The sequence below is a fragment of the Hibiscus syriacus genome, unplaced genomic scaffold (assembly GCF_006381635.1).
Source record: "Hibiscus syriacus cultivar Baekdansim isolate YM2019G1 unplaced genomic scaffold, ASM638163v2 tig00020138_pilon, whole genome shotgun sequence".
NCBI lineage: Eukaryota > Viridiplantae > Streptophyta > Magnoliopsida > Malvales > Malvaceae > Hibiscus > Hibiscus syriacus.
The window spans coordinates 664371-678144 of NW_024062483.1; the positions used below are offsets into that span (position 1 = coordinate 664371).

The 13774-nt window shown below is 28.4% G+C and overlaps 1 pseudogene; it reads right to left on the reverse strand.

Annotated features, from left to right (window-relative positions):
- Nucleotides 1-691: 691 nt before the first annotated feature.
- Nucleotides 692-10090, reverse strand: LOC120209773 (annotated as a pseudogene).
- Nucleotides 10091-13774: the final 3684 nt, after the last annotated feature.

The window sequence follows — 13774 nt, forward strand, 5'->3', positions numbered from 1 at the left end:
CAATAACCTTTTTCTACTTACTATTTGGTTCTCAACATTTTCAAACTTTGCAATTTAATCCCTAAACTTATAAATTCTTTCAAATTGAACCAATTAAGCATACTAATACTAAATTCCAGCACAATTTACCAAAATTTAATAATTTACATCTTAATCCTTAAATTCCTTAAAGTTTGTAAAAAGGTCCCTATAACTTTACAATTTCCAAAATGGTCCAAAGCTTATTTCAAAGTATGTAACAACATATAAATCAAAATTTCACAACATGACAATAATCATAAAATTACATGATTTTTTTAACCGTAAACTAAGAAATGAATGAATGAACCGGTGTTTGAAACGCTAAACCTTTAAAAGAAGAAGAATATGCGATATAGGGCTGTAGTTTTAAAATTACCTGAAATTTTTTTGACCACGATGATATCCTCCTCTCCTCTCCTCACACTTTGCTTCTGTAATTGCAATCCCAACTCATATGCACATTGCATTCCCTAAACCCCGAGCCCTCTTATAAACGACCGTGCATGCATTATTGGTGGACCTATCCCATATTGCTCAAGAAGACACCGAGAAATCCCCCCTAAGGCTGAAGAAGAAGCCGAGACATCCTAGGAGAAAGCATGCATGCAAGATTCCTGCCACATGCAACTGAACAAGACGCCAAGACATCTCACATGCAAGCGGAGACATCTCACATGCAAGATGAAGAAGACGCCGAGAGATCCCGTTGCATGCATGCCAATATTCTTGCGCCTTCTCTGTTCACGTCCAGGCCCCCCAGCTTTAGCAGCAGCAGGTCCAACATGCAACAGCTACTCACATTCAGGCACCCAGCTTCAACAACAACAGCTCCCACATGAAGCAAAGATGAAGACACCGAGATATCCCTTCAATGATTGCAACACACTAAAGACGCCGAGAGATCCAATGCTTTCCATGTTTCCTGTAGCAAACACCCCATTTGGAGAAATAATCGAATGAGTTCATTATTTTGGGAATTAAACATTCCCAGATGCATTATCTCTGTAGTTTTCCCTAGATAGGTCAACACCTAATTGGATTTTTTTTTGAATAATTGGATTTTTATTTAGTCGAATTAAAAAATTATTAAATTTGGAGAAGGAAGATTATATGAACGTCTGGTTTTTAAAAAAAAAATATTTCTTTCATATATATATACTAAAAATTTACCAACAATCATTTGATCTAATATGGGATGAGACACTAGATCTCTTAATCAAGGTTTAGGGTTTGAATCCTGGTGATTGTAAATGGAGTAAAATGGGTTGAGATGGTCGCCTTTGCCTCTGCAATACCCGATCTGGATTAGTCTATCAATAGATCGAATACCGATGGTTATACCAAAAAATTTTATTGAAAGTTTTAATAATAATTAAATATATTTTTGTAACACGTGTATAGAATCTTTATATCAATAAATTTAAAAGATCATAATTATATACTAAATAGATTAAGATTAGGGTTATAAGTAACATCTATTAATTTACATTTTAATTTAAATAATATGAAAAGAAAATTATTGAAGAAAAAGATAATAAAGATTGTTAACATGACTATTAATAAATTAATAGCTTAGCAGTTCAATAATAACTAATAGCTGATTTGTAAACGATGACTTGCCCGACCATCGCTGCCAAGACTTCAGCATTTGCTTGGCTCGGATCTTAAAAAGTTTTGCTCATCATATCAAAACAATGGAATGATGTAAAAATACAATTTTTCTTAAGGCCAAGCTTCCATCCAAAGCATGATCGAAATCGAAAACGAAATTAAATATTACGGCAGAGAGTTAATTTAAAGGAAAGTTTCCCCATCCTTCCACACGAGAAAATTTCTCGTCACTTGCAAGTCACCCAATTTCATCCATGGCTCTTAAAATGCTCAGTTAAGACGGGTAATTCGGGGTCTCACGTGTCTTCGAAGGACTCACCTTCCTAGCACCATGCCACTGCAATTCAGTGCAATTATGGCACTTTCCGCATGTCCATGAAGGGGAAGAAAATTATCAGTCCAATTCAAGGCACAAAACATCATGCAGGAAGAGTTATTAACTTGGGAACTACCATTTTCATGAACTGTCCCTATTATATATGTAAAAATGCAAGTACAACTGCGTTTTGCTTTCTGCAGGCGATGATTCAAGCATGTACAACAGATTTAACGCAAAAGTAGATGGATAGTAACTTATCCTAGTTAAAAACAGGCTGTAATATGGGGAAAAAAGGTTCCGTGGTAAACAAACAATCAAACGAATAGACATCTATGGAAACGATATGCAATATTGACATTAATTATGGAAGAACTCGATTGACTCAGATAAGTCCTTTGTAAGCAAAAAGAACGAGAATACTTCTTGGGGTCAAGACTAGCTGACAATACCAAATATAAAGAAAAATAATAGTTACTTGAGAAAAAATAAACATACAATCAACCGTCTCGCAATTACAGAGTTAAAATGTGGGATCAAAAACTAAAGATTGTGGACTTAGTCATACGATTGGGACAAGCTGACAATACCAAATATAAAGAAAAATAATAGTTACTTGAGAAAAAATAAAAAAGGTCCCTTGAAAGACCAGGTAAGCTCTTCGGGTCAAGACTAGCACCATATTGTTGTATGGATAAATCAATATATAGGAAACTTGTTCCAAGAAGAACTTGTGTTTTGATGTGGACTTCATCATTTGCACAAATGGTTTGCAAAGACACCCCCACGACATATTATGAATAATATTACCAACATGAAAATATACCACATCAAAGTCAGAAACATAGTTTTTAAATCATCATAAGTATAAACTCAAAGTAGTTTCGAACCCAAATCTATTTCGAGATGAATCCTATAAACATGAACTCACCATAACAAATTCAACAAAAGCAATAAGAGTTAATGGACTTGATCCCCTAAAAGCCTCAAGCGAGTGGCCTGAGAATTAAATAGAATGACGTCAGAATTCACCATAATCCCCTCTGCTTTCGATCTTCTTTCTGAAAACAGTTTTCAGAAAAGGAGTGCGAAGTTTTGATAGCGTACGGACCTGGCCACAGGTTGATTCGAAGAAATTCTTCACTTCAGCTTGGGAAACCTTCAGCCAAAGTGGAAATGTCAATCGGATTAGATCAACAAAGTTACATTTATAATATGCATGCTAGAGAAAGAGAAGAGAACTGATTACTTTTGACAAATGTCAGGAACTCAAGCATTCATGTGAGTAAACATGGGGGATTACCTTCTTGGCAATATTTGTGCAATAAACCGTCCTGGTACACATTTCCCTTTCATCTTCTGACTGCCATCGTAGTAATTATACATATCAACAATAAGGCTCAAAAAAAAATATGGAGAGAGAAAACACCAAAAGCTATTTAGTAACAACGAAACAGAATTGGATAAAGTGAAGCCTCATGCAAAACCGAGACAGCTAAGAGCCAGAACATTATTCATTCATACCCTAGGGAGATATGTAGGGTTCACAGGAAGGATGGCCGTTTTTGATGGCAAGACCCTAACGGGATAAAACCCGAGCATGGTCCCGTCAATGTTCAAAGCAGCTCCTGCACCATCTGTGGAAACAACGTTCATAGAAAATGTGAATAAATGTACGTCGATTTTATAAAGAAAAGTTTTAAGTTCAGTCCATAGAAGCTGCTTGCCTTCATCTGCAAATTCCACAAAAGCAAAGCGAAGAACTGAATGTGGATCGCCACAAACTCGACAATCAACAACCTTCAATATTAAATTCCCAAACCGCTTCAGATGAGAAATCATATATATACAGTAATCTGTCACATCAGCTATCAACATACAATAACATCCTTTTTTGAACTCAAGCAAAGTGGAGATACCGTGCAAAATATGAAGGGAAAAACGACTTAAAAAGATTAAAAAAAGGTAAAACTCTAGTCTTTTGCGAGTACCGCAGAGAGAGAGAGAGAGAGAGAGAGAGAGAGAGAGAGAGAGAGAGAGAGAGAGAGAGAGAGAGAGAGAGAGAGAGAGAGAGACCTCTATAGACAGAAAATATGAAGTTTCGCGACAATACACCATTATCCAATAGTGAGTGAAATTACAAGAAAAACTTTAGGGATTGTCTCAGGAAAGGCGGTATTACCGGATACATTAAAATATATTTAATAAATTCAGTTTAGCGCTACCTATTATGTTGACAGACTAATAATGTTTTAGGTAGAAAACATGAAAAACTATTAAAAAAATTGGTAATCGGTAAATTTTGGTTATCGGTAAGTATTTATCTTTTTTATAAAAGTGTCCATACTTTCAACATATCAGGTAAATTTTATCGGTTTTGTCATAATGAAATTGGTTTTGTCATATTTTTACCTGTTATATTGTAAAGTATCTATCATTTTTATAAAAGTGTCCATACTTTTTTCACTGTGAAAAACATTAATTTAAGGTTATCTTTTGAGTGAGTTTTAATATATTAATTTAGTAATTATAGACGTCTAATTATTTATTTTTTTACGTTACGGTATATATTATTATTAAATTAAAAACAATAAACATATATATTACATATTTATTATTATCTTTGGTTAATATTGTTAAATTTAAATACTAAATAATATTTTATAAAATATCAAAACAATCAAATAATTTTTTGTGTAAATGAAATTATTAAATTAATATTGTAAGTGGAAAACATGAAACACTGTTAAAAAAAATGAAACATAAATTACATAACTTTAAAAAAAGTATCGATCCTTTTTATAAAAAGTATGGATACTTTCAATATAATAGGTAAAAATATGATGTAATAGGTAGCGCTTATATAATGTAATAGGTAGCGTTTATATAATGTAATAGGTAGTGCTTATATTGTAAAGTATCTATCATTTTTATAAAAGTGTCCATACTTATTTCACTGTGAAAAACATTAATTTAAGGTTATCTTTTGAGTGAGTTTTAAGATATTAATTTAGTAATTATAGACGTCTAATTATTTATTTTTTACGTTACGGTATATATTATTATTAAATTAAAAACAATAAACATATATATTACATATTTATTATTATCTTTGGTTAATATTGTTAAATTTAAATACTAAATAATATTTTATAAAATATCAAAACAATCAAATAATTTTTTGTGTAAATGAAATTATTAAATTAATATTGTAAGTGGAAAACATGAAACACTGTTAAAAAAAATTGAAACATAAATTACATAACTTTAAAAAAGTATCGATCCTTTTTATAAAAAGTATGTATACTTTCAATATAATAGGTAAAAATATGATGTAATAGGTAGCGCTTATATAATGTAATAGCTAGCGTTTATATAATGTAATAGGTAGTTCTTATATTGTAAAGTATCTATCCTTTTTATAAAAGTGTCCATATTTTTTTCACTGTGGAAAACATTAATTTAAGGTTATCTTTTGAGTGAGTTTTAAGATATCAATTTAGTAATTATATGTATCTAATGATTTATTTTTTATGTTACGGTATATATTATCATTAAATTAAAAACAATAAACATATATATTACATATTTATTATTATCTTTGATTAATATTGTTAAATTTAAATTCTAAATATTATTTTATAAAATATCAAAACCATCAAATAATTTTTTGTGCAAATTAAATTATTAAATTAATATTGTAAGTGGAAAACATGAAACACTATTAAAAAAATTGAAACATAAATTATATAACTTTAAAAAAAGTATCGATCCTTTTTATAAAAAGTATGGACACTTTCAATATAATAGGTAAAAATATGATGTAATAGGTAGCACTTATATAATGTAATAGGTAGCGTTTATATAATGTAATGGTAGTGCTTATATTGTAAAGTATCTATCCTTTTTATAAAAGTGTCCATATTTTTTTCACTGTGGAAAACATTAATTTAAGGTTATCTTTTGAGTTAGTTTTAAGATATTAATTTAGTAATTATAGGCGTCTAATGATTTATTTTTTACGTTACGGTATATATTGTTATTAAATTAAAAACAATAAACATATATATTACATATTTATTATTATCTTTGGTTAATATTGTTAAATTTAAATTCTAAATAATATTTTATAAAATATCAAAACAATCAAATATTTTTTTTGTAAATGAAATTATTAAATTAATATTATAGGTGGAAAACATGAAACACTATTAAAAAAATTGAAACATAAATTACATAACTTTAAAAAAAGTATCGATCCTTTTTATAAAAAGTATGAACACTTTCAATATAATAGGTAAAAATATGATGTAATAGGTAGTGCTTATATAATGTAATAGGTAGCGTTTATATAATGTAATAGGTAGTGCTTATATTGTAAAGTATCTATCCTTTTTATAAAAGTGTCCATACTTTTTTCACTGTGGAAAACATTAATTTAAGGTTATCTTTTAAGTGAGTTTTAAGATATTAATTTAGTAATTATAGGCGTCTAATAATTTATTTTTTACGTTACGATATATATTATTATTAAATTAAAAACAATAAACATATATATTACATATTTATTATTATCTTTGGTTAATATTGTTAAATTTAAATTCTAAATATTATTTTATAAAATATCAAAACAATCAAATAATTTTTTGTGCAAATGAAATTATTAAATTAATATTGTAGGTGGAAAACACGAAACACTATTAAAAAAATTGAAACATAAATTACATAACTTTAAAAAAAAGTATCGATCTTTTTTATAAAAAGTATGGACACTTTCAATATAATAGGTAAAAATATGATGTAATAGGTAGCTCTTATATAATGTAATAGGTAGCGTTTATATAATGTAATAGATAGTGCTTATATTGTAAAGTATCTATCCTTTTTATAAAAGTGTCCATACTTTTTTCACTGTAGAAAACATTAATTTAAGGTTATCTTTTGAGTGAGTTTTAAGATATTAATTTAGTAATTATAGGCATCTAATGATTTATTTTTTACGTTACGATATATATTATTATTAAATTAAAAATAATAAACATATATATTACATATTTATTATTATCTTTGGTTAATATTGTTAAATTTAAATTCTAAATATTATTTTATAAAATATCAAAACAATCAAATAATTTTTTGTGCAAATGAAATTATTAAATTAATATTGTAGGTGGAAAACATGAAACACTATTAAAAAAATTGAAACATAAATTACATAACTTTAAAAAAAGTATCGATCATTTTTATAAAAAAAGTATGGACACTTACAATATATCATGTAAAAATATGATGTAATAGGTAGCACTTATATAATGTAATAGGTAGCGTTTATATAATGTAATAGGTAGTGCTTATATTGTAAAGTATCTATCCTTTTTATAAAAGTGTCCATACTTATTTCACTGTGGGAAACATTAATTTAAGGTTATCTTTTGAGTGATATTTAAGATATTAATTTAGTAATTATAGGTGTCTAATGATTTATTTTTTACGTTACGGTATATATTATTATTAAATTAAAAACAATAAACATATATATTACATATTTATTATTATCTTTGGTTAATATTGTTAAATTTAAATTCTAAATATTATTTTTTAAAATATCAAAACAATAAAATAATTTTTTGTGCAAATGAAATTATTAAATTAATATTGTAGGTATTAAAAAATTGAAACATAAATTACATAACTTTAAAAAAAGTATCGATCATTTTTATAAAAAAGTATAGACACTTTCAACATATTATAATGTAATAGGTAAATTTGCAATGTTATCGGTATAAATATACCGATTTACTTATAAAATAGGTCAATATAAGCGCTACCTATTACATTATATAAGCGCTACCTAATATGTTATTGTACTTTATAATATTTCAAGTTAAATAATATAACATAACCGGTCTAAATTTTAACCGGTCACTTGTTTAACCGGTCACGCCGTATATTAGCCGTTTTTTAGGCGCCGCACCGCAGAACTACCCAAAGCTTTATAGCCTCATTATAACTTACTTGTCCACAATTACTAAATAAGCCTGCAAGTTACCCTTCGGTGATCTGATACAAAGAAAGAAATGTAATACCCCAAATTTTGGTTAGTGACCACAATGTAACTTTTGAAAGTTTGATGGTCAAAGTATAAAACTTGGAAGAAATTTGAGAGAATTAAGTGATAAAGTTCCTAAAAAGAATTTTATTCCATAAATGGATTTATTTAGTGACCAAATTATAATTTGGTAAAGTCTGGTGACCAAAGTATAAACTTTGAAAAGTTCATAGACCAAAATGTGATTTTGGAAAACTTACAAATGGGTCACGAAAATAAGAAAATAAAAATATTATTTCACATTTTTAAAATGTTGAAAAATAATATTTTATGGTTTAATTTCATGTTTAAGCTTAATTGTTTGATTAAAGTGACTGAATTATAATTTTTGAAAAATTGTAAGGGTAAATCGGTAAACCAAGATATAATTTGTTCATATTTGACTTATGGATGAACGTAATGTTCAGGTGATATGAATTGAAAGATGATAAGGATAGGAATCTTGGTATTATGGTAATTATGAAGTTTCATTAAGGGTATATTGTATTTTCCAAGTTAATGATTAAATCATAATTAAAGGATGATAGGCATGATATCAATAAAAAAAATATCATGCCAAAGTGTTCTTCTCCAACAGCAAAGGACGTGAGTTATACCAAGGTAAGGGGAAAATATTTATTTTTCATTTTTGAGTCAATTCCTTTGGAATTTGGGTTATACTGTGAAATAGGAAAATGATCTACGCGAAAAACGCTATCATTTGGTACAAGTATTTCTTTCTAATCTTGTTGGATTTCAAATATCCCAAATCTAAGAGTTTATGTTCATGATAGGATTCATGAAATTGATGATAAATCTAGATGATTTACATGTTGTAGATTCATATTCAAGTATGTATGATGATTATAATATGTTTAATCTTTCTAAAACTTGTTCTTTAAGTTTTGGCCATGGATTGTTTGAATAAGAATAATTATGGAAAAATTATATATGTGTTGGAAATGATGAAGGAAGTATTCTACAAGCTTTAGAAAATTTAGGGACTAATACGTAATGTTTGAAAAGTTGGAGAGAAATTCGTAAATCCTGGAAAATTGAGGGGTTGTTGTATAAGTGTTGTACTATGCTGGAAATTGTTGATTGGGAAAGCACAGAAAGAATAATTGCTCCTGATATTAACAATTTGTCTCCTCTGTACAAAGTTGGAAATCAGTCTAGATACATCTTAACGTTTTTGATTTAATTTAGGAACAAGCTGTTTAATTTCTGATAACTCTCATAAAGCTGAGCCGAGCCGAGCCGAGCCGACCCGACCCGACCCGAGCTGAGACGAGACGAGACGGACGACGGTGCGCGAGAGTCCCCATTGTTCTCTTTCACTCAACAAGGAAATGGAAATTTCATACTATAAATACCCATTCCCAATAGTGTTTCCAATACTATGTGGGATTGAGCATTACCAATATTAAGTTCCAACAAGTCAATCAAATTAATGATTAGATCATAGTTAGGCTTATTAAAGCCATTACAATCATAAATTCCAGCAAAACATAACAGTTTATCAATCAGAAGGGAGGAAAATCAGAAACCAATTCAAAATGCAGAGTTGAATAAGCACGTAAACAGGATTCAAAAGGCCAATTTAACCATTAGAATGACAAAACAAAACAAACAATAAACCCTCAATTTAGCTATGCAATCAAAATCATAACCCTCAAATAAAAACCAGTTTCCCACAAGAGAAAAAAACAAACCAAAAAGAACACAAAAAGTAAAAATAAAAAAGTAAGCAAAAATGCAATTAGAAAATGTAGGTACTATGTTGAAAGAAAATACCCTTTTGTTGGAGAAATTCCATTCCAAGCTGATTGCTTTTTTACAGGAGTCTGATCAAAATTATCTGTTTTTTGGGTCTGATCATGATGATAAGATAATGGGAAAAATTCTTTGGCCAAAGGATTCAACTTTGTGAACATAACAACCAGCTTTTGCACATTGAATTCCTTTGATTCTGAGTTGGCTGTTTCCACTACCAAATCGTTGTTTTTAACAGCTTCCACAGCTTCACCTGAATTGTCAACAACTGCTGCCATTGAAGAAGAAAAAAAAGCCAAAACCCACCACGAAATTCTCTTTCTTTTGAAAAAGAAGAATGTCAATAATCACAAGAAATGGGAATTTTGCTTTTGTGAAATTATTCTCTTCATTTCATCTTTCTTATTGGAGGGGAAGAAAGTTGAGAACTTTACAGAGAAAATTTAAAATAAAAACTTTTTTTATGATTATTGATGCCTAATAATAGACATCCTATTTGGAACAAACAAATTTCTAGAAATGGAAATAAAATTGAAATGCAGACTGGGTTTCCTTTTTGCTCCTTTCTGGATGTGTTTGAATTAAATGGTTAAATATCTCAAATTAAATAAAGAAAAATAAAAGGGATTCAGGGTTTTGGAGGATCTGAAAGGATGATAAAAAAAGACATAATAATTATAATATTCGATTCTGAATTAATCGATTAATAAATTAATATAATTGATTAATTAAAAAAACAGAATAATAGGGAGGAATAACAGTTTTTTTTTTGGGATTTTTTCATTAGGATTATTTTTACTCATATCTTAGTTTATTAGATATTCTTAAATTAATTAATTAATGATACTAATCTAAATATCAAAGTAGTAGATAAATTTAATTCAAATTGTATATTGACCGTATAATTAAAAGATAACTGTCAATATATAATTTTAAACTTTTTTGTCATTTTCTGTTTTTTTATATAAAATTTTAGGTAAGAGTGACTCATCCAGTTTAGGGTCAGAGTATATCTAAAACCTAATTAAGATTTGCATAGGAATTTACAGACTGTCCACCGACAATGACAGTGGTAGGATTCAAACTTGATCTTAAAAGCTCAAATTTCTGAATCTTAACAATTTGTGTCAACTATCATAATTTTATGTTTTAATACTAACTACTATTTTATATTTTTAAGATGAAAGCATTTTATATGTTATCATCAGATAACTGCTATTTTCTGGATTTGTTGGGATTCCAAATCTTCATTCATTTTTTTCTCTCATTTTCGTTTTTTTATTTCTCAATTAGTTGATTAATAATTTTTTGATATTTGCATGCTTTAGAATTAATTAGTTGACATATAATCCATCTATAAAATCTACTAATAAATTATGTTTTATATAATTGTTAAAAATTCTTAACTACTTTTTTTTCAAAAATCTTAAAATAATTTATTTTTTCATTATTAATTGATAGACGATAACATTAACCTTTGTGTTGATTGTTATTGTCAATATTTTTTTATTTTTCCTTTAAATTTGTATATCAAAATTTTTTTCTTTTTAGTTTTTAATAACTATGTGTTTATTTCACGGTTTCTTCTGCATTGATTGGCATATTTTCAGTTTTTTTTAGTTTATCTTTTTTCTCAGGATTGAATTTGATATCGTCATGGAAAATTAAGAATCAAGATGACGTTTATTTATTATCATGTTGATATTTCATGCTTTAGATGCTTAAAATTGGATTTAGAAGAACATTTGTGTTCATGAATAGTTTTTTTTACTTTGCTCGATTTTTATTTGTGGTTTGTCAGTGATTTTTTAGTCATTTATCCCATTTTTTAGTTCATTTGTCGAGACTGTCAGATTTGTTCATATATATTTTTGTTCAAGTTTTTTTTTGGGTTAGGTTATTAGCTTTTTTTCATGGATCCTTGTATAGCCTTAAGAGGCTAGTTTTTATGTTAATGAAAATGAAAAAATGTCTTAATTATATGATTAGTTTACTTTTATGATTATAAACATTGATTATAAGTTGGATACTTCACCTTTCTAATAAAACTATCTGCTTAATCTAAAATTTAAAAAGTTTAATTACACTTGAAATTTTATATTTTAAGATTAAATCCTAAATTCAAAAATTCAAAATATAAATACGAGTAGCGTTAATAAGAAAAATACGAGTAGAACACATGGTATCAAAATAAACGAATTTAAACAAACTATATTTTATATAATTTGTGTATTAGATAATTTTATTTAATTAATACATCAAATTTAAAAGTTCATAAAATGTTTTTAATTATTATTTAAAAACAATAAACAAATAGTACATATCATTAAATTTTAATTTCATTTGTAGAAACAAATTTATTTGATTGTATTTTAGTGTTCGGTGTTATGTAACAAGAAAGTTAGCCATACTTTGGTGTGTTCTACTATTTGGTTAATTCTTTTAAGGATAAATTACAAATTTAATAACTATACTTTACTCTTTTTCATATTTCACTCATCATACTTTAAATTATTTTATTTTTCTCATTGAAATTAATAAATTAATTTTTTATAATCGTTTTATTATTAACAATCATAAATCTTTTTAATTTATTCGTTAAACTTAATACATTATATTTTTACTATCATTTCCTTTCCTTATTAATGGTGTTATGATGGGTCAGGATTTAATTATTATTTTTAACTATCATTTTCCTCACCGGTTTGACCTAGCATCACAAATTTAACGTGATCTCTCCCTCTCAAAATCTGAATCCATGAGCTCCGCCGCAGCAACAACCGAAGGACGCCGAGGCAAACCGAAGGCGAAGGCTGCTTGATCCAGAAAAGTCGGACTCCCGGTCATCTCTCTGTCGCCCTCGAATAACTCATCGCTGAAGTTTGTAAAATGGAAACTCTCTCATAGTGTTAATAGATAACATGTCGTAATTTCGATGGATGGAGTAACTGATCCGTTTGCGGTTTACCTAATACTTTACAGGTTTTGGAATTGGCTGGGAACGCAGCAAGGGACAACGAGAAGAACAGAATCATTCCGAGGCATATTCAATTGGCCCTGAGGAACGATGAAGAACTGAGAAAGCTTCTCGGAGGTGTGACGGTCGCTAACGGTGGGGATTTGCCTAAAATTCATCCGAATCTGCTGCCAGAGAAGGCCGAGAAAGGGAAGGGCGACATTGGTTCTGCTTCTCAAGAATTTTAGAGGGCATTTGCAATAATACATTTTGTTTTTAGTTGGATTTTGTTCATAGAATGTAGTGGAACCAAGTTTGATCTGGCATTTATAAATTTTAATTCTTGGTAAGGAAAAACAGAAAGAAATGAGAATTTTACACCGAGGAGGAGATTTTTTCATTTAATAAGTGAGATAAATAACTTTTTGTAAAGAATTAAAACAACTTAGTTTTGAGTCAGACTTAATTTTTTTTAAAGAGTAAAAACGACGTCGTTTAAATAATGATTATCATATTATAACATCGTTAATTATTTAAATGATAAGCGATAACATTTATTTATATATAAAAATTGGAGGTTTGTAGTTTTCGAGTTTTCAAGACTTATCAGCCTACTTTTTGCTATGCGGAAGTTACAAATTCTCCTAAGTAGTTTTCAAAACTCTTCATTCATGACATGTCATTTTTAGTTATGTATTATCATATTTACTATAATAATACTCTTGGTCCTTTCTTTAGTAAAGTGTATCATAACTATCAGTGCTTTTTATTGGTATTCTTCTAGGTTTTTTATTTTCCTTGAATACATGGTTGTTGTTTTCCCGTTGCATGTTTTCTCTGCTCGTTTGTTCAAGTCGGTTCGTTTGTTCATTGAATACATGGTTGTTTCTCTCCTCCATGTTTTTTGCTCGAAGCAGTTGGTGTGTTCAGTTTTTGTACGTCGTTGCTTCACTTATTAATGTTTTGTTTATAGGTTACCTCTAAGTTATCATTAATATATTTTATT